The sequence below is a fragment of the Podarcis cretensis genome, assembly GCF_951804945.1.
Source record: "Podarcis cretensis genome assembly, chromosome: 1".
In the NCBI taxonomy this organism is placed as follows: domain Eukaryota; kingdom Metazoa; phylum Chordata; class Lepidosauria; order Squamata; family Lacertidae; genus Podarcis; species Podarcis cretensis.
The window spans coordinates 35435737-35457572 of record NC_137170.1 but is presented as its reverse complement, the minus strand read 5'-3'; positions in this window follow the sequence as shown (position 1 = coordinate 35457572).

The following is a 21836-nucleotide window of genomic DNA, read 5'->3' as shown; positions in this document are numbered from 1 at the left end:
GCTGTGGGAATGAGCTTTAATACCTCTGTGTCTGGGAAAGTAACTCATAAACAGATCGAGTAAAATATAATTGCCCTGCATAACTCACCTTTAGTAGTACTGAATCATCCCTTTTCTTATTAACAGTGAAGCATTCAACCTACATATTGGGGAATTTCTATTGAAGAAATTAAATAGCAGGCATGTCAGTATTCTCCAAAGAATGCTGTAATCAATATGTTAAAATTGTTGTTATTGATACTATTATTGTTATTACTGTTTATTAGTCCCTTTATGCACGGAAGCGACTCAAAGTGAATTGCAACACAGTATGAACACTAAAACCTATTACAACAAACAAATCAACAAAAAGCTTAAAAATCCACATCTATACAAATAAAAGATGGATCTTAAAGAACCTGCCCCACTAAAAGAGGCCAAAAGTATTTGAAACCCTTGAAATTAAGGGCCGAGAGCATGGATATAGGAAACGTTTTACATGGTGCCTAAAAAATAAAGATAGTGCCAGGTGTTCCTCCCTGGGGAGAGTATTCCACAAGCAGGGGGCCACCACAGAAAAGGCCTCTTGTAGACACCCTCAGAACATCTTGTTTTGACTTCATTTTCAGTGGTACATAACCTCTTCTTTGACACTGTGAAAGTGGGGGGCCCTAATCGCCCCCACACCGTTTAGGGTTATAAATTTGGACTGGAAACACACAGGTGGCAATTGCAGCTTGTAAATTATAGGTGTACCATGGCATTCTGGACCAGCTGTAGCTTTCATACCATCTTTAAAAGCAGCCCCATGTAGAATGCATTACAACAGTGTAGTCTGCACATAATCAGCATATGAAGAAATGAGGCTAGGTCCTCTTCCTCAATACAGTGGTACCTTGGTTTGCATATGTCTTGGTTTGCATACGTTTTGGATTACAAACACGTCAAACCCGGAAGTGCATGTCCCAGTTTGCAACTTTTTTTTATTACAACCCATTATTTTTTTTGGGATTACAAACAAAAAAAATTTGGAGGTCCTATTGGTGAAAGCGCGCCTTGGGTTACAACCTGTTTTGGTTTACAAACAGACCTCTGGAACGGATTATGGTTGTAAACCAAGGTATCACTGTATAGTATCTCAAGGTAGGAGCTATGGTGGAAAAAGGCAGTCCTGGACACCGCCGTTCCCTCCCCCCCAAGCTAACACAAATCTGAGGAGAGCCCCCAAGCTATGGTTCTGCTCCTTCCCGGGAAACCATTAGTCACAAACCTATATTGCTGTTATTAATATTGCACATTTGGAAGCAATAGGGTGAATAAAAACTTACAGTGGTACCTCAGGTTAAGTACTTAATTCGTTCCAGAGGTCCGTTCTTAACCTGAAACTGTTCTTAACCTGAAGCACCACTTTAGCTAATGGGGCCTCCTGCTGCCACCACGCCACCGGAGCACGATTTCTGTTCTCATCCTGAAGCAAAGTTCTTAACCTGAGGTACTATTTCTGGGTTAGCGGAGTATGTAACCTGAAGCGTATGTAACCTGAAGCATATGTAACCAGAGGTACCACTGTACTCTTCTTTGAAGAAAAATTGTCCAGGCCAAAAATATGGTTTCAAAGCTTTACTAACAGAACTTGTTCTGAAACAGACTTACAACAATAACGATATACATCCAAATAGTTGAATAAAATCATGTGCTTGTCCAACATCTTAGAAATAGGAAATTACTTCAAACAGAACTGAAATGGAGGCAGTAATAGAGTCTTTCCACATAGACTCCATTACTACCTGAGGCTGTGTTTTCTCCAGGAGAGACATCACTAGCACATGCTTTGTCTTTGGTTGCTAGAGAACAAATACTATCTTACACAAAATGGAGATGTTCAACTGAATCCATGTGATCTAAAGTTAAACACCTTGTGAGAGAGTAGCAGAGATACATAAACAGTTAATTATTAACCTGTTAGGCACTCAGAGAACCTCACTTAGCTTCAGTGGAATTTCCCATGTTCGCTTTAGCAATACACATACAGGGTTATTTTCTTTTTCGATTTACAATTATACTCAATAGCCTCCACCCAATTCTTTCAGGGTTTTAGCCATTGAAATCCTCCCCTTCGCACAAGGACAGTCCTGATCCTGGTGGTAAAGCAAAGCTCCAGAGCTGCCATTCCTACACCAGCATCTCTGAAGCTTTCCTGAATGAGGCTGGGGCAGGAAAGGGCAGTGGCAAAATCACAGGTGCAGGGGCACAATGGGGCTCCAGCCCCTGCCCCACACCAGGTAACATGCAGCAACACCATTGCCAGGAGGGAAGCTTCCCTGCTCTGCCCTACCACATAAGTCCCATAAGTCATCTGATCAATCCACTGTACTTATTGAGTTTGCAGGTTGTTAAGTTGTGGGCGAACATATCCGACGACACAGTGATTCTTCAAACAGCTCTTCTTTATTCAGATGTCAGAACAGAACTAAGCTGAGGAGCTCAGTCAGCCTGCTTATATAGAGCTCCAGAACAATGTAACTGTTGCCATTTTCTAAAAGTACCCAATCACTGAACGTCACTTTTCGATCCTTCATTTGCATACAAACTATCCAATCACTGAACGTCACTTTTTGATCCTTCATTTGCATAACTATCTACTGTATCCCCCTGCTGGCCCAGGGTGAGAACTTCAGTACATAACACAGGTGATACTACCATAATGGGTCTAATTACAGGTGGAGGTGAATCAGCGTATGGGGGGAGGTTCAAAAAGTATCTACATGGTGCTTAGAGAATAACTTGCATCTAAATATTAGCAAGACAAAGGAGATGGTGTTGGACTTTCGGAGGAAGAGAGGGGAACTAGCCCTGTTGTATATCGGGGGGGGGGGGGGTTGTGTGGAGAGAGTCTCTTCCTTTAAATTCCTGGGAGTTTACCTTAGTGAAGACCTCACTTGGAAAAACAATATAACTCAGGTGGTTAGGAAGACCCAACAGAGACTCCATTTCCTCAGGGTCCTGCGAAAGAACAATGTTAAACAATTGATGACCTCCTTCTACCGGTCCACAATAGAAAGTGTCCTCTCATATCACAGTGTGGTACGTTGGCTTGACAGCCACAGACAGAAAGTCTTTACAGATGGTGGTAAACACAGAACATGATATCATGGGCTGCCCCCTGAGCCCGTTAGATTATATCACAAGGGATCGTTGCCTTAGGAGAGCGAGACAAATTCTCAGGGACGATTCACACCCCGGGCAGCACCTCTTTAATCTTCTACCCTCGGGCAGGAGATGTAGAAGTATAATCAGCCGTACCAACAGGCTAAAAAACAGTTTCTATCCGTGGGCTGCTGAACAGAAAATAATACTGTTTGGTACAACTGACTTTCTGGGTTGGTGTGTTGTGCGACAAGCACACAGAGTGCAATGAGATTGAACACAGGTTGTACATTGACAATAAAGGTGTTGTTGTTGTTGTTGTTGTTGTTGTTGTTAACCGCCTCCAAATTTTGTTGGACTGCAGTTCCTATCATCCCTGAACATTCACTGGAATCTCTAGGCCAACAACCTCTGGAGAGCCATACGTTCCCCATTCCTGGACTTAGATAGCTTTTTCAGATGATATTAAAAGACAGATTTTAGCATTGTGTTTCTGCTAGTTTAAGTCTAGCTTCAGTAACACAATATCCTATCTCTATTTAATCATGGAGTAGCATGACTGTGTGGTAGCCTTACTTGAGGAATGAAGAGCGCTTGGTGATCAGTCAAGCGCTAGTTTCACAGTAGGAGAATTACAATCAGGAAATTTTGTGACTTTGGGATTCTGGTGAGAGTCATCCGCCTACTTTTATTTTTAGTTTGCTGTACACTGCCCCGATATTGCCACATATAAATGGTGGCATATGCATTCTTTTATAAATATAAATACATAAATGAAATTCAGGTGTGGTTATATATATATATATATATATATATATATATATATATATATACATACAAAACCTGCACGCTGCTAGTCTGCCATAGTTGACATTCAAGGTGGCTTAACAAAATCTCATAACAACATTAGTGTAATAAAAACATAAAACAGAAGATAAAACCAGGAAGCATGTCATCATACATAAATAATACCAATAAAAGCTGCAGTTAGATAGCAGCTGACAGATCAACACTGAAAAACAAGCCAGAAAAATACAACAAATCAAGTTAACCACCAAAAGCCCAAGCAAACAAGGCAGACTTTGCCTAGCACCTAGCACCTAAAGGATACCCTGAGCAGTATCCAACTAATGTGCCCCATTGGTGCAAGGATTTCCACTTATGCAACTGACTTCCCCCCTCTGTCCACCATGCATCCCATGCCCTCCCCAAATCTGCTCCACAGGGTTCGGGGAGCTCCTAGAACAGATTTAGGGGTATCTTGGGGAAAGGAAAGCTGGGAAATGTCCCACTGCACAAGCAGAAAACCTTGCGCTGATGGGAATGTGACTTGATGTTGTTTCAGATACAACCCACATTGAGAGGGAGATTTCATATGGGCATATGCAATAGTCCTATCTCTCTCTCGAAGCCCATGCCTATCTTCTGTAGATGGGGCACCTGGAGAAGAGTCCATATTCTCACTAAGCATTTTAGAAGCTTACTCTGTAAATTATACGACTGGGAGATCTCACACATTCTGAGGAAAGGCATGTCCCAGATGTTTAGGCAGCTCCCATCAAAGTGTATCATGAATTCATTTTATGCCAGTTTCAGAAAGACCTTTGAAGATTGCCTGGTCAAATATCTAACATAGCTATACACAAAGATGGCATAAAATTGTGTGTCTGAATTATGTACAACTGAGTTCCTGGTTTCCACACTAGAAATGGAGAATCCTTTGGGCATTGAAATAAGAGCATTTCCAGGATTAATTACTGGATTTCTTGATATGCATAGATTGCACTTGTCTATGTAAACCTATTTATGAAAATCTATTTTCCTTTTCAAAACACTGCAATTGGATGGATATTGAACTCTAACGCTGTGAGTGTTTTCTTTTTTTAAAAAAAATTTTTATTGCATTTTAACATACATACATACCACAAACATGCAAGTTACAAAATACATAACCAAAAAGGTAAGAAAAGAAAGAAAAAAAAAGAAAGAGAGAAAGAAAATTAAAGTTAAGAACGAAAAAACAAAACATAAAGTACATAAAACATAGACAACTCAACTTACATTGGCTTAACAGTAACACTGATTGGCTTCCCTTTATTTCGATTTCGGAAAAAGTTATCTTATTTATCTATCTGCAGTATCTTTTCATAAAAAGAAAATTTTTCGTAGTAAGCGTTATGTCATACCTACTGTGATTTTTACGTATACATATATATTTATTATCAACATTTTAATTTCCCTTTATCTCTGTTTCCATGTATATCCTGAATTTATTCCATTCATTATTAAATTTTGTACTTTTTTGGTTCCTTATTTTCTGTGTCAATTTTGCCAGTTGTAAATAATCGAATAATTTAGATTGCCACTCTTTTATCGTTGGGGTCTTTGATGTTTTCCAATACTGTGCTATGAGGATTCTGGCGGCCACTGTTGCATATTGAAAAAAAGTTTTATCTTCCTTTTTAATTTCTTCACCAATTATCCCCAACAGGAAGGCTTCTGGTTTTTTTACTAAAGGTGTATTTAAAGATTTTTTTTAATTCATTATAGATAGATTCCCAAAAATTTTTGAGTATCCCACACGACCACCACATATGAATGAAATTACCCTCCTTTCTCTTGCATTTCCAACACATTTTATCATCTGTTTTGTAATTTTTTTCCAGTTTTACAGGTGTTATATACCATCTGTACATCATCTTGTACATGTTTTCCTTAAGTGTTGTACATGCCGAAAAGCTCATGCCTTTACACCATAGTGCCTTCCACCTGTCAAACTCTATGTTATATCCTAAATCCACTGCCCACTTCACCATTACCTCCTTTACTTCCTCATCTTTGGTGTCCCACTCAAGTAGCTGGTTGTACATTTTTGATAATAGTTTTATTTTGCCTTCTATTATTTCGATCTGGAATCTGGATTTCTTCTCACTTATTCCAATCTTTTTATCTTCTGTCCACATAGAGTTAATTTGGTGATATTGGATCCAACCAGTCAACTTATTTTTTATTTCTTCATATGGTCTAATCTTCCACCCGAACTCTGTTTTGGTCAATAGATCTTCATATGTCCATCTTTTCCCCTCGATGTTTGTCTTCTTTATTGTAAGGATATCAATTGGTGATAACCACCAGGGGGTTTTCTGTTCCAACAATTTTTTATTCCTTTCCCAGACTTCTAGCAGTGGCCCCCTAAAAATATGGTTAGAAAAACCTTTGTGTACCCTTCCCTTGTCCCGCCATAAGTAGGCATGCCAACCAAATCTCAAATTAAATCCCTCTAGGTCTAACAAATCTCTGTTTTTAATGAGAATCCATTCTTTTACCCAGCAGAGGCATGCCGCATAATATAGCTTTAAATTTGGAACTACGAGTCCACCCCTGTCTTTTTGATCTGTGAGCAGTTTGAATTTAATTCTTGGTCTTTTCCCTTGCCAGATGAATTTGGATAGTAGTCTCTGCCAGTCTTTGAATAGTGAGGTTCCCCTGATTATCGGTATATTTTGGAATAAGAAAAATAGTTTTGGTAATAGGTTCATTTTAATCGCTGTGAGTGTTTTCTGCCTACTTTTCACTGTGGGAGAAAAAAAAGGATCTTTAGCTTGAAGACTAGGAAGGTCCCAAATAGAAAATCCAACCAGGAACTTCTACTTCCTCGGTCCCTCCATCAGCAGTATTTGCATAGGGAGACAAATATAATTTACATAATTTATGTAATATTGCGTAAATTACATAATTGCATCACAGGGGACAGCGAGATGAGTAATGTAGTTTTGGGTGGAAGATGAACTGCAGCAGAATGGATCCAGTTACAGATAGGTAGCCGTGTTGGTCTGCCATAGTCAAAACAAAAAAATTCCTTCCAGTAGCACCTTAAAGACCAACTAAGTCAGTTCTTGGTATGAGCTTTCATGTGCATGCACACTTCTTCAGATACCAGAATGGAAATAGTGCTGCATGCGACGAATGCAGGGCAGAACAGAAAACCATTCTTCTTCCATCCCCACCTGCTACTTTATAGGCCAAAGATTAGAGAAATGTCAGTTCTGATATTCTTAAGAATAGAGAGAGAGAGGAAGACAGAGGCTCTTAACAAGCTGAATCCAGATTTCCTTTCCAAGACCTCATCTCATTCTTCTGCAGAATTAAAATATGATTCACATTAGATTTATTGATTTATTTTTTTAAGAAGAAACAAATTCCAGCTGTGTTGTGCCTAGCTTCAGGTAAAAACAGGGCAATTTAGACACCAGCAATTTTAATCTTGATTTAAGTCAACAGTAAAAAGCTGAGCTACTCTAAGATTTGTGCTTTGGTTTATTTTTACTAACCAGATATTCCCAGTAGGTCAATCAGGTTTTATAGCATGTGCAACAAATAAAACATGCCTTGTGGAGATAGCTAGGCTCCATATGGTATTTATTTTGGTTTCTCATCTTTACAATAGGTTTATAAAATTGACCAATTGTTACATTTCTGATATATGTCAGATTCCCATCTCCTTCTCCCTTTGCAACGGCATCCGTGCAGCTATGCCAAAAGACCTCTTTAGCGGAAGAGATTGCAAATATATTTAGCAGAGCTCCTGCAGATAGAATTTAATTCTAACATCCCATGAGGAGTTAACATCATGTCTCCATTAGTATATTTTTAACCTTGAAACTGAGGAAAGAAATGTTCTCATTCTCACAGAATGTTGCATTCATATCCCATCTATTATGTGGACTCTGGGCAAATTGGTTAATCCAGAATAAATATTCATTTTGTACTACCTTCTCATGATCAGCGACATTGAATTGAGCCATCCAGTCACACTTTGTCAAGATCACATGCTACCAAACACCATCTTTTTCTTCAGATGATCTTAGAGCATTGTAAAAGCATTGTAAAATTGGAGGACTTCCCTTCTCCTTGTGTTTTATTTACATTTTGAAGTAATTAGCTGGAGCAGTTGTCACACTTATGGATGAGAATATATATATATATATATATTCATATATATATATATGAGACTACTGAAGGGTCTTAAACAAAAAAGATCACCCCTGTGCAGCCTACCTGTTCTGTTTGGACAGGATACTGCACTATTGTGGCTGAAATGTTATTCGCACAGTTATTGTGGAACTGAGACTCTGTATGGGGTATACTTCGATACGTGCAAAGGCCCTTAGGGAGATTGCCTGGGTCCAGGATTCTTTGCTAGCAAAGGAATAATCCTTATATATATTTAAACCTTGTGTCCTTTTCATGTTTTTGAAACTCTCCTTTGATTTGGATTCCTCCTTCACTATTATAGCAAATTGTAAATAATGTGTGATTTAGTTACTCGGGTTCCTGAGGTCCTCAGTTACGTTGCGCAATCCCTGTGCAGTCCACCTATTGCACTATGAGGCTGAAACTGGGAACAAATGAGTAGTACGGAATACACTGGTTCAGAGAAGTCAAATAGATTAGCATGTGGTCCATACCACTTCCTTGTACGCTGTCAAAACTGCGAAACTTAAACCATGGATTAACATCCATGGGCTATATGACTCAAGGGTAGTGGTGATGATGATGATGGTGGTGACTGTAGCACCTGAATCCTTCTAGAACAGACAGCTGTCTTTTGAGACAGGAAAACACAATTACACAGATTGCATGAAGATCTCAAGATTCAAATCTGAACCTGAAGATTCCATGGCTCAGCCCCCAACCCAGCTACAGATTATTTTTCTCATGGATGGAAATCTAGAAGCTATGCTGACCTTGAGCAGAGGCAGGGAGGGTGAATGAGGAGGAAAAGGCCCCTGAGCTGCTAGTTTTCCATGCACCAGGAGCTTCGTTTCCCAAAGTGAAGGCCGCAGGCATTCAGCATTCTTACCCACCCACTGATACACACATAGCGGCATTCAACTAAATTTTACTCAGAGCAGACCCAATGGAATTAATGCGGCCCATTTAGCCATGGTCATTCATGTCAACAGGTCTAACTCTGAGTAAAACTTGGTTGAATCAAACTCACAGCTACAGACTTAAGACCCACTGCACTGCAGCACCACTGCAGCCTCCCTTACCTGGGTTGTGCCGTGGGGGCTTCCAAGGAGATCTTGCAAGATCTCACCCAAATCTCATGTGCTCTGTGAAATCTTAGAAGATTTTGATGATTGCTAGTGCCAGTTGGAGGGGGGTGGGGAGGGTGGTGTTTGCCCACAGGGCTACCACCTCATGGATGGGCGGCACAGAAGCACATGGGCAGGGCCACCAACTTGGGACCCATTTATCTGAAAGGATGCCTTCTGTGACACAGGCCTGCACAGACTTTGCTGCGGTAAGCACTGGACGCCATTTTCTGGGTTCCCCTGCCAACTGAAGACGATTAGGAAAGGCTCTTCCCAGTCATTGTGCCACAGTTATTTGTTACCTTTATATTTCATCTTTCCTCCAAGGGTGCACAAGGTGGGGTGCAGTTTTTCTGCACAACAGCCCTCTGAGGTAGTTTGGGGCTGTGGCTGGCTCAAGGTCACCCAGTGGGCTTCATGGCTGAATAATAATGTGAACCCCAATCCCTCAGGTTCTGCTCCAACACACTAACCACTACACCACACTATAATGTCCTCTCCAGGAAAGCTAGCCAGACACCATCTTGAGGTCATTTTGGCACATTGAGGGCTTTATTTACCTAGGCATTCCAACATATATTATAAGTTGCTTTTAAACATGGTTTCCTCTATTCTGCTGAATTGTATTGCTCTGTTTCCCCCCTGGTTTTTGCTATTTATATGCTGTATGTTTTTGTTTTGCTTTTTGGGGGGAACTATCTATTGACTGTTTTTATTATTTTATGTATGCCATCCTGGGAGATTTATACTGAAAGGCAACACAGACATTTTCAAAAAGAAAGGAAGGAACACTTCAGTGAGGTGGAAAGGTGGTGTCTAAAACCTTGATGCTTACCTAAACGTGTGCCTGATATTTTTTTACAGCATCAATATCTGTATAAAATAAAATAACAATAACCCAGGTTCCAGAAGATTCACGAAGACAGCTACGAATAACTTCATTGCTTTTCCCACAAGTTCACAGCACCATCTACAGGCCTTTCCTGTCTGCAAAATACCATTCTTCCACTTCTTCTTCTTTTCCTATTCAACATGCCTCTTATTTAATCTTGCTTTAGATTGGTAAACTGATGAGCTACCTTTAGGTTTATTGAGCGAAAATAGTGCAAAATACTGGCAAAAGTAAAAAACAAAATAAAAACATAGTTAAATAAGATATACATCTTTAAAACTTTACCTGTTGCAGATGTCACTGAAAACATGCAGGAATTCCAGTGGATGTGTTACGAAATAATTTGATCAAAGAAGAACTTAAAATTATGAAGCAATTCTATATTATATATATATATATATATATATATATATATATATATATATATATCAGTATAATAGAATTTTGTAAAAGAAAATACAGTGATAGATCAACACTGTTAAAATAAGGCAGTCTTCTGGGGCGTTAAAGAATGAGATATATATATATATATATATATATATATATATATATATATATATCAGCAGCCCTTTAGTCCTGTCAATAGATGACTTTGTTCTTCCTGCTTTTTCTTCTTTTTACTGATGCCATTATCTGTTGTGTTTGGAAAGTTTTATTTTTACTGGTCGCTTTTAAGGTTCAATGTGAGCTGCCTCAAGCATTTTGTATATATATATAAAAAAAAAACCAGAATGGGATATCAATATCTAAATAATACCGGATAAGGCCAATGCAAACTTGCATTTTGTCACGTTTATTTGGAAGGGAATGAGATTTTCTGTTATTAAAGGCCAGAGCCAAGTGCAATGTCAAAGTTTGTTCCAGTCAATATGATCAGGATTCCTCGTCAACTACGTAATAAGCACGGGGCTGGAGAAGTGCCGTGTTAATGTTAATAGTATGTTAATGAGCAAAACAGCAGCATCTAAACCATCACGGACAGGAAAAATCTGTACTTTATTACCCTGCAGCAACCTTTTAGAAAGCTGACAGCCATTCATTGTATACTAGAATTGAAACTGAGCATCCTGAAAAAGTATGCCTGGCCACAAGTATTACTGAAGTTCTAACATAATTGATTGATTAAATTATACAACAAACAAATGTCATATTATACACACAGATCCTGCTTTCTTTTTCCAATGAAATTGATTGTTAGGTGAGCATTCAGATAAGGAGCTGGCGATTGCCATTATTTCCTATGGAACCATTTCTAATGTGTGATTTGTCCATTCTCTCTCTCTCTCTCTCTCTCTCTCTCTCTCTCTCTCCATAGTGTCTGCCTGAAACTGTTGCAGCCAATCAGCAAAAGCCAAACAAAGGAAAATCTGATTTGTCTGATTCTCTCCTGCTTCCCGATTTGACTGATATCTCTCACTCCCTCCATGGTTTCTGCTGACCAGCATTTCACAACCAGTAAGAAAGTGGGCAAACTCCAGCTGTTTAGATATCTGAATCTGCCATGTGTGTAGTGTAGTGTGTTCATGTAACTGAGATTCTGGATAACAAGCATTCTGATAGTGGGACTTTCATGTATATCAAAGAATGATTCTTTGTGAATGAGTTTCTGTTCTTCTGCATAAGTTTTTTTTTTTTGTGTGTGTGTGTGTGTGTGTGTGTGTTTATATCTTACCTCAGTCACAATTCACTGCTCTTGAAACTAAAAATGCAACAAGAAGTGTATTTTAAGAGCATTTATTATCATTTATTCCCCTTCATGGATCACTGCCTTGCCGTGGCGAAGGGGCTTGAAGAACTCAAAGAAGCTATGAACTATGCCGAGCAGGGCACACAAGATGAACAGGTCATAGTGGAGAGTTTTGACCAAACGTGATCCACCTGGAGGAGGAACCGGCAAGCCACTCCAGTATCCCTGCCAAGAAAACTCCATGGACAAAGACAACAGGCATATAAAAGTTATGACGCTGGAAGATGAGCCCCTCAGGTCAGAAGGCGTCCAACATGCTACTGGGGAAGAGCGGAGGACAAGTACAAGTAGATCCAGAGCTGATGAAGCGGCTGGGCTAAAGCCGAAAGGACGTTCAGTTGCGGATATGCCTGGAAGCGAAAGGAAAGTCCAATGCTGTAAAGAAAAATATTGCATAGGAACCTGGAATGTAAGAACCATGAACCTGGGTAAGTTGGATGTGGTCAAAAATGAGATGGCAAGAATAAATATTGACATCTTGGGCATCAGTGAGCTAAAATGGACGGGAATGGGCGAATTTAGTTCGGATGACCATCATATCTACTACTGTGGGCAAGAAACCCGCAAAAGAAATGGAGTGGCCCTCATAGTCAACAAAAGAGTTGCGAAAGCAGTACTGGGTTGCAATCTCAAAAATGATAGAATGATCTCGATACGAATCCAAGGCAGACCTTTTAACATAACAGTAATCCAAGTTTATGCACCAACTACTGGTGCGGAAGAAACTGAAATTGACCAATTCTATGAAGACTTACAACACCTTATAGAAGTGACACCAAAGAAGGATGTTCTTCTCATTATAGGAGATTGGAATGCTAAAGTAGGGAACCAAGAGATAAAAGGAACAACTGGCAAGTTTGGCCTTGGAGAGCAAAATGAAGCAGGGCAAAGACTAATAGAGTTCTGTCAAGAGAACAAGCTGGTCATCACAAACACACTTTTCCAACAACACAAGAGACGACTCTACACGTGGACATCACCAGATGGGCAGCATCAAAATCAGATTGATTATATTCTCTGCAGCCAAAGATGGAGAAGCTCTATACAGTCAGCAAAAACAAGACCTGGAGCCGACTGTGGCTCAGATCATCAGCTTCTTATAGCAAAATTCAAGCTTAAACTGAAGAAAGTAGGAAAAACCACTGGGCCGGTAAGATACAATCTAAGTCAAATCCCTTATGAATACACAGTGGAAGTGAGGAACAGGTTTAAGGATTTAGATTTGGTGGACAGAGTGCCTGAAGAACTATGGATGGAGGCTCGTAACATTATACAGGAGGCAGCAACGAAAACCATCCCAATGAAAAGGAAATGCAAGAAAGCAAAGTGGCTGTCCAATGAGGCCTTACAAATAGCGGGGGAGAGAAAGCAAGCAAAATGCGAGGGAGATAGAGAAAGATACAGGAAATTGAATGCAGATTTCCAAAGCATAGCAAGGAGAGATAAGAAGGCCTTCTTAAATGAGCAGTGCAAAGAAATAGAGGAAAACAACAGAATGGGAAGAACCAGAGATCTGTTCAAGAAAATTGGAGATATGAAAGGAACATTTCGTTCAAAGATTACCATAATAAAGGACAAAAATGGTAAGGACCTAACAGAAGCAGAAGACATCAAGAAGAGGTGGCAAGAATACACAGAGGAATTATACCAGAAAGATATGGATGTCTCGTACACCCCAGGTAGTGGGGTTGCTGACCTTGAGCCAGACATCCTGGAGAGTGAAGTCAAATGGGCCTTAGAAAGCACTACAAATAACAAGGCCAGTGGAAGTGATGGTATTCCAGCTGAACTATTTAAAATTTTAAAAGATGATGCTGTTAAGGTGCTACACTCAATATGCCAGCAAGTTTGGAAAACTCAGCAGTGGCCAGAGGATTGGAGAAGATCAGTCTACATCCCAATCCCAAAGAAGGGCAGTGCCAAAGAATGCTCCAACTACCGCACAATTTCACTCATTTCACACGCTAGCAAGGTTATGCTTAAAATTCTACAAGGAAGGCTCAAGCAGTATGTGGACCGAGAACTCCCAGAAGTGCAAGCTGGATTTAGAAGAGGCAGAGGAACCAGAGACCAAATTGCAAACATGCGCTGGATTATGGAGAAAGCTAGAGAGTTCCAGAAAGACATTTACTTCTGCTTCATTGACTATGCAAAAGCCTTTGACTGTGTCGACCACAGCAAACTATGGCAAGCTCTTAAAGAAATGGGAGTGCCTGATCACCTCATCTGTCTCCTGAGAAATCTCTATGTGGGACAAGAAGCTACAGTTAGAACTGGATATGGAACAACTGATTGGTTCAAAATTGGGAAAGGAGTACGACAAGGCTGTATATTGTCTCCCTGCTTATTTAACTTATATGCAGAATTCATCATGCGAAAGGCTGGGCTGGATGAATCCGAAGCCGGAATTAAGATTGCCGGAAGAAATATCAACAACCTCAGATATGCAGATGACACAACCTTGATGGCAGAAAGTGAGGAGGAATTAAAGAACCTTTTATTGAGGGTGAAAGAGGAGAGCGCAAAATATGGTCTGAAGCTCAAAAAAACGAAGATCATGGCCACTGGTCCCATCACCTCCTGGCAAATAGAAGGAGAAGAAATGGAGGCAGTGAGAGATTTTACTTTCTTGGGCTCCATGATCACTGCAGATGGTGACAGCAGCCACGAAATTAAGAGACGCCTGCTTCTTGGGAGGAAAGCAATGACAAACCTAGACAGCATCTTAAAAAGTAGAGACATCACCTTGCCAACAAAGGTCCGTATAGTAAAAGCTATGGTTTTCCCAGTAGTGATGTATGGAAGCGAGAGCTGGACCATAAAGAAGGCAGATCGCCGAAGAATTGATTCCTTTGAATTATGGTGCTGGAGGAGACTCTTGAGAGTCCCATGGACTGCAAGAAGAACAAACCGATCCATTCTTAAGGAAATCAGCCCTGAGTGCTCACTGGAAGGACAGATCGTGAAGCTGAGGCTCCAATACTTTGGCCACCTCATGAGAAGAGAAGACTCCCTGGAAAAGACCCTGATGTTGGGAAAGATGGAGGGCACAAGGAGAAGGGGACGACAGAGGACGGGATGGTTGGATAGTGTCTTCGAAGCTACAAACATGAGTCTGACCAAACTGCGGGAGGCAGTGGAAGACAGGAGTGCCTGGCGTGCTCTGGTCCATGGGGTCACGAAGAGTCGGACACGACTAAACGACTAAACAACAACAACAACAACATTATCATTTATTAGTTACTGCATTTATATCCCACCCTTCCTCCCAAAGGAGCCCAGGGCAGGATATAAATTCAATAAATAATAATAAATCTAATTAACCTAATCAGTTAGTTAATACTTGTGGCCAAAAAGCAAGCCTTTTTAATTTCCTCAGCTTTCATTCTAATATACAGTGAGTGGCTGCCAGCTTTGCAGAAAATTAATAAGGTGCAGGCTCTACCTGTCCATGTTAGTTTAAACGCTGTGTTTTGTTGTTGTTGCTTTTATAATAGACAGAGATTCCTGAAGAATGGCCATATCTGGTTTGAACTAGAGCCAAGAATAACATCTGTGTCTCTCTAAATGGCACCCTGGAATAAGTGGAGCCATAAGTGTTTCCTGGGTGCTGATGGAATGGTGTGTGGCCAGCCGAGAGAGGCAATTGGATTTTGTTTGCACACAGCCCTTTTACAAAGCAAGATTTCTTATCGCTCTAGCAAATTGGTCTGTACTACATGATTGCTATGGACTACTGGGCTCTTGCTGACACACTGGGTGCAGGTGTCAAAGGTTTGAAAGTCATAAAGTTTCTGGAGTGCAGATGTGCAGTGGCGTATTGTGTTATGCAGATCAGTTCAGATTAATTGCCACCGAGAAAGGAAAAGGGGGGGGGAGGGAATCTTGGAGAAAAAGTCTTGCGTGCAGAGAGGAATCATTAATTTCATTTGAAGTGATTCCCGCACAGGATATGGAGCCTCTAACAAGCTCGTTGGGTTCTGCCAATTGTTTAGTGCAGGTGTTTAATCCAAGTGCTCAACGGCACGTAGGGAACAGTCATTTTGCAAAGAGCAGGCAAAGGAGGAGCTACGTGTGCCGAGTGGCACAGAGCTGCGAGGGGTTGATTCCTCAAAATCAGCAGAAGCCTTGGGAAGCTGCTAATTCTTGTCAACAAGAGCCTGGGCTTTATGGAGCAAAACCAAGCAGAACCGTTGACGCGCACATCAGATCCAAGCTGCTTCTGCCAAAACCTCTTTTATTATAGCTCTGAAGCACTAAAACTTGCCATAAACAAGCTGATTGCTCATCTCTACCTCTCTCTGTGTCTGTAGCCAGGAAAAGCAGCAGCAACAGCTTTAAGTGGAGCTTGCTGGGATAGGAAGTCTCTCCTGAAGGTCATGCTCAAATTTAAAAAAAAAAAAATAGTTTGATTGGGATTTCGTTCTGCACATGTAAAAGAAAACAATGCATACATATTTCGGATAAAAGCCAAAAGAGAGGCACCAGAAATGGTGGCGTACACAATATGGACAAATCCTTCCTTGGCTTTCACATAAAGCCGGTACATCAGGAGCGGAAATATAAATGAGTGCCAGGTAATTTAAGGCTACCGATCCTTGAGTGGCTGAAATTGAACTTTTGAACCCCTTACAAACTGGACATCAGTCATTAAGGATGATGTTGTTTACGTCCTAGCCATTTGCAGTTGAGCAATCCAGCCTACATTTTATTTTTATTAAAGAATTTGGTTGTTTTGGTTATTTACTGAGCAACATTTATACCACTTGATTTTAGTAAAGGCTTGAGGCAGCTTACAAGAAATAACTGATATACCACTTAATTATAAACACCTCTAAGCGGTTTATGGAAAAGATTGTTGGCATTCATCTGTTTCGGGAGGCAATGGGGGCGTGTGCCTTTGTGGGGTGAAGTCAAACTGTTGGAAGGTTGCGGCGCTTGCTGTGGCTGTGGAGATGGAGACGGGAAAGGCATGTTTTGTTGCAGCTGGGGCAGATGAAGGCTTCCAGTTGTGCTGCTGTGGATGTGGCATGGTGTTTCTTCTCACTGTGATCCTCCTGGCTGTCCTTCCTCCTCTGGTCTCTGCTGTGGATACATAACCTGACTGCCTGTCTCCAGGCACTGTTGCATTACAGACATATTAAAATTATCTATAAAAGTCAGAAGTCAAAAACAAAATACCTAAATATACAGTGGTACCTCAGGTTAAGTACTTAATTCGTTCCAGAGGTCCGTATTTAACCTGAAACTGTTCTTAACCTGAAGCACCACTTTAGCTAATGGGGCCTCCTGCTACTGCCGCGCCACTGGAGCCCGATTTTTGTTCTTAACCTGAAGCACTATTTCTGGGTTAGCGGAGTGTGTAACCTGAAGCATATGTAACAATATAATTACATATTAAAATACATGCTAACTTTACATTTCTGGGTAGGCTTACCTAAACAAAAAGGTTTTTAGCAGAAAACAATACAATGTCAGTGGGCAAGGAGTTTCAAAGTGTAGGTGTTGCCACACTGAAAGATTCCTTACAAGTACAGAACGACAATTATGAAGTTGCCAGTTCCATAGTTCAAAGCAATCAAGTGGGCATATATGTGGTAAGGCAATCGAGCAAACGGTTCCCAAGTTGTTAAGGACTTTCTGTACTAATGGTAACACCTTGAACTTGACCCAATAACACACCGACAACCAGTGCAGTTCTCTGAACAGAGATCCAAGTCATGTTGTTGTTAATGGACAGGTAGTGCAAGGCATAACTGGCAAATCTCTATGATTCCCCAGAAAACGACAACTCTAAATGTGGAAGGGTAAGGATCTATGGCAGGGTGAGATGGAACAGCATATCCGTTTTCTGTGACAACACAGTGAATGGGAGCGCTAAAAAGGGATGCGCAGGCCGAGCCAACGAGATGCTTATATTTGACATATGGGTCAAGCCATAGGAAGCAAGCTTTATAAACTGATTTTATGTATCATGTTCTATTTACACATAATGTATACAGCTAAGGAAGGCAGACACACAAGATTAGTACCTTATTCACGTACCAGAGGAATAAATAAATGGCAAGAAATCTGATATCAATCTCACTCTGCCTTTAAAAAAAAAAAAAACTTGCGCAAGGGAGCATAATTCAAATGCTTCTGTACAGAGCCATTATGTACAAAGCCAAGTTGAGCTACCACTTATTAAGGAATATTTAGGGCTCCTTTGCACAGGAACACTTAGATCAATGGAGTCCCCCCACTCTTAATCTCACATCGCTCTTCCTAACAACGTTGTTACTATAAGGCTGGTCCTAATCCTCAAAAGAAGAGAGGATATTGGGCTGGAAGCCGATGGCTGGTAATGAAATCTGATGTAATAAATCTCAATTTACAGCAAAGTGTTTATGTGCGATCATCAAATCCAAGGCTCCGAATGCGATTTCTAAAATAAACTCTGTGATAATTCAAAAAGTCACAACATGGAAGCCTTGTGGCAGGAAGACTAAAGCAATTATTACAGACACAACACACAATAACATTGCTGCTGCAAGGAAACGTACATCTTGGGCAACACACTTAAACATTCAGTGGGGTGTAGTGGTTATAGAGTTGCACTAGGAGCTGGCAGTCCAGGGTTCCAATCCCTATGCAGCCATGAGGCTCACTTGGGTCCATAGCTGTCAAGTGTCCCTTATTTGAAGGGACAGTTCCTTATTCCAGTGCCATGTCCCGCTGTTGTCCCTTATTGATGGATGTCCCTTAAATGTCCCTTAAATGATGTCCCTTAAATTTCAAAGGAAGCAGCTCCTCTCCCTCCCTCCCTGCCGGCCAGGAAGGAGGGAGGCTCCAACTGTGTTGCTTGGCTGTGTTGCTCACCCAATAAGAAGTCTAAAAACGACTGGGGGGGTGGAGCTTGCATGCCTTGTGTGTGGCTAGTTAATGCAAGCTGAGGGGGTTTTTGAATGCTGGACACCATTTTGTTGCACGTGCTGCTGCAAACTTTGCAGTGCAAAGCCAGGCCGGGGAGCCATATTAAGTTGAGGCTGCATAGGCCTTGTGGTGCATGTGATTCAGATTCTATTCAGTTGAACCTCTGGTTACAAAGTTGGTTGGACAGTGTTCTCGAAGCTACCAGCATGAGTTTGACCAGACTGCAGGAGGACAGGAAGACTGGAGTGCCTGGAACAGGTGAGGCTGCAGGCCCTTATTTTCAAGGCTGTTGGTCCCTTATTTTCAAATCTGTAAGTTGACAGCTATGCTTGGGTCAGTCATTGTCTCTCAGGCTAACCTATCTGGCAGGGTTGTTGAGAGGATAAGATGGGGAAAGGGAGAAGCATGTGAGCTCCCTGGATCCACCCTATTCTCTTGATCATAATTTGTTAAAATTTGTTTTTAGATTGTAGCCCACCTAGTGGGTAAGAAATCTATTCATCAGCATCGCTGTGTGTCTGCACTAGGAAAGGTGTCGTTTTTTATTTTTCCACTCTTAAATTGAGTTCTCTGTATTTCTGCACCAATTTGCAGCTTTTAAAAGAAAAATCCTCATGAAAAATTTTCAGCATTTTGGTGTGAATTTCTCTGAATAAACACAGTTTTGACTAATATATTCATTTTGCAAGCAATTTATTCTCATTTCCATATGTTGTTTTCACTATATTTTAAGGCACACTTTTACCTTTATATGCACCTTTATAAAAATTGCTTGGAGAAAAGCACTGCAAAATTCGGATAGGCTTGAATTTCAAAGGATGGCTGTGTTTTGAAAAGAGCAAATCTGATAGATCAGATATTGCATTTTTTCATTGTCTCAAGAAATCAAATACTTTCCCATAGTGCCACAGAGTCAGAAACTGCTTAACTCAACCAAGGCAATGATTAGTGTGATTAAGACAAAAAAACCTCTTTTTTGATTGCTTTATCTCTGATGAGGGTTAAGGGCTGTCTATATGAGATGAAGAATAAACTGATTAAATCATTATCTTATAATCAGGTTCACACAGCTCTTAAAAACTTATCCTAAGATTTCCTGTATCTGCACATAAGTGTTCAGGATGCAAAACATCAGCAGTTATATTAGCGCTGAAGAAATACTGGCAACGCTAGCACAAAAACCAATGCACATGTTTTAGGTTGGGAATCTAGACTTTTAAAGACCAAGAAAATGGTCCATAGCCAATAGGACTTTGGAATTGTGTTTCTGGAAAAGCTTCTCCCAATTATTATTATTATTATTATTATTATTATTATTATTATTATTATATCATATGGCAATCCATTATTGTAACTGAAGGCATTTTGAAAAGCAGGTTGTAATAGTGGGTAGAGGTCTGCTACCCAAGGAAAGATGGATCAATAATTTCACATGCCAAAAGGAGGGTTGGATAGCTTGGGGCCCACTGGGAGATGCATAATGGAAACTGAGGGGACTTAGGATCCTGTGGGTTCATGGCCTCCCCCAACACCCCACTGATGCCCCGCAATTGGCCCCAGCTGACAAAATGTGTAGGGACTCAGTTTTCCACTGGTGTAGCTTCTGGCAGTGTGAGTGTGATTCTCATTGGTAGGCCTCCCTCTCTGATAGCAACCTTATCTCATTTCCAGTGGCTTCTGCCCAATTTGCCAAATGGAACTTCAAGATTTTTAAGGATTTTTAATGTTGCTGGTTGGAATTATAAGCATATCTGAAGACTCCCTGGAAAAGACCCTGATGTTGGGAAAGATGGAGGGCACAAGGAGAAGGGGACGACAGAGGACGAGATGGTTGGACAGTGTTCTCAACATGAGTCTGACCAAACTGTGGGAGGCAGTGGAAGACAGGAGTGCCTGGCATGCTGTGGTCCATGGGGTCACAAAGAGTCGGAAACGACTAAACGACTAAACAACAACAGCAATGTTGCTGGTTAGAACCAAATTATATTCCAACTTGATAACAGCACTGAATCTGAAGGTAGTATTTGTAATTTACTGAAAATATCTAAGTTCATTCCTTTTTGTTTTTTTCCAGAGAGTTTTGACTCTACACTTGGCAAAAGTCCAAAAATATCATATGTCGACTGAACAAAAACAGTTGAAACTTGTAGCAATTCCCTTGATTGCAATGGCACTTTCCTCTACCATCGTGATAAGTGAAAGTGAAGCCAACTGGTATGTCTGAAAAACTTTCTCTTATGTGATATTATCTGCATCAAGGCATACTGTATGGTGGTTGTGAGTGGGAAAATGTACTGTAGCTTTTATTTAAAGCTAAATCTGAAAGCTATAGAAAGTTATACAGACATCAACACTGAGGTGTAAATATATAATAATTTATAGAGCTGTTTATAAACACATGCATTTCCGAAAATAGTAAAAATGAATGTGATAGCAATCACGAGTGCAATTGCACAAATTGAATGTTTACTCTGTCACAAGCCTGTGCTTAAGATCTTTAGGAATGAAAGAGTCAGGTTTTGTTCTGTCAAAAAAAGAGAGAAGATGTTAAATCAATTATGTTTCTTATAAATGCTTAATGCAGTTGTCTACATGAGTCTGATGTGCGTGACCACATTCCTTTCAGTTTTAAATTAGTGGTTGTTTTTATGAACTCATGTGCCTGATAGGAAGCCTTCTTCTCACCCTCCTTTTTCCTAAACCGAAACCAGTTCCATAAAGCCTCTCACACAATCAACTGAAATGGATCTGATCCTTAAAAATAACATTTGAGAAAGCAGGTGTCTTCCGGAGAGACTAGCGTTCCACAGATGGGAGAAACGATTAAGTCTAACAGGAAGTGCTATCTTGCCCTACCACAAAATGTAGTGACAGATTGATAATTGTGCTAGTCTCATGAGAAAAGCGAGGTCATTATTAAATGGATGGAAACTGTTGTTCATAAAAGGCATTTGTACAAGTGCTTTCTCACAGGCATGTTAAATTTATCACAAAGCAAAGAACTGATCGCTCCTCTGACTTTCTTCTCACTATACACACACCCTTGCGCACTTCA